Consider the following 466-nt stretch of genomic DNA (forward strand, 5'->3'; position numbering starts at 1 on the left):
CTCATCTCTCTGTCTCCTTCCCTCCCTCCACATCGCACATCCCTCCACATCTATCTCTCTCCTTCCCTCCCTCCACATCTCTCTCTCCTTCCCTCCCTCCACATCTCACACCCCTCCACATCTCTCTCTCCTTCCCTCCCTCCACATCTCTCTCTCTTCTTCCCTCCAAACATCTCTCTCTCCTTCCCTCCCTCCACATCTCTCTCTCCTTCCCTCCTTCCAAACATCTCTCTCTCTTCTTCCCTGCAAACATCTCTCTCTCCTTCCCTCCCTCTACATCTCTCTCTCTCCTTCCCTCCCTCCATACATCTCTCTCTCCTTCCCTCCCTCCATACATCTCTCTCTCCTTCCCTCCCTCCCACATCTCTCTCTCCTTCCCTCCCTCCACATCTCTATCTCCTTCCCTCCCTCCACATCTCACATCCCTCCACATCTCTCTCTCCTTCCCTCCCTCCACATCTCTCTC

This window comes from Oncorhynchus nerka, linkage group LG16, assembly GCF_034236695.1.
Source record: "Oncorhynchus nerka isolate Pitt River linkage group LG16, Oner_Uvic_2.0, whole genome shotgun sequence".
Lineage (NCBI taxonomy): Eukaryota > Metazoa > Chordata > Actinopteri > Salmoniformes > Salmonidae > Oncorhynchus > Oncorhynchus nerka.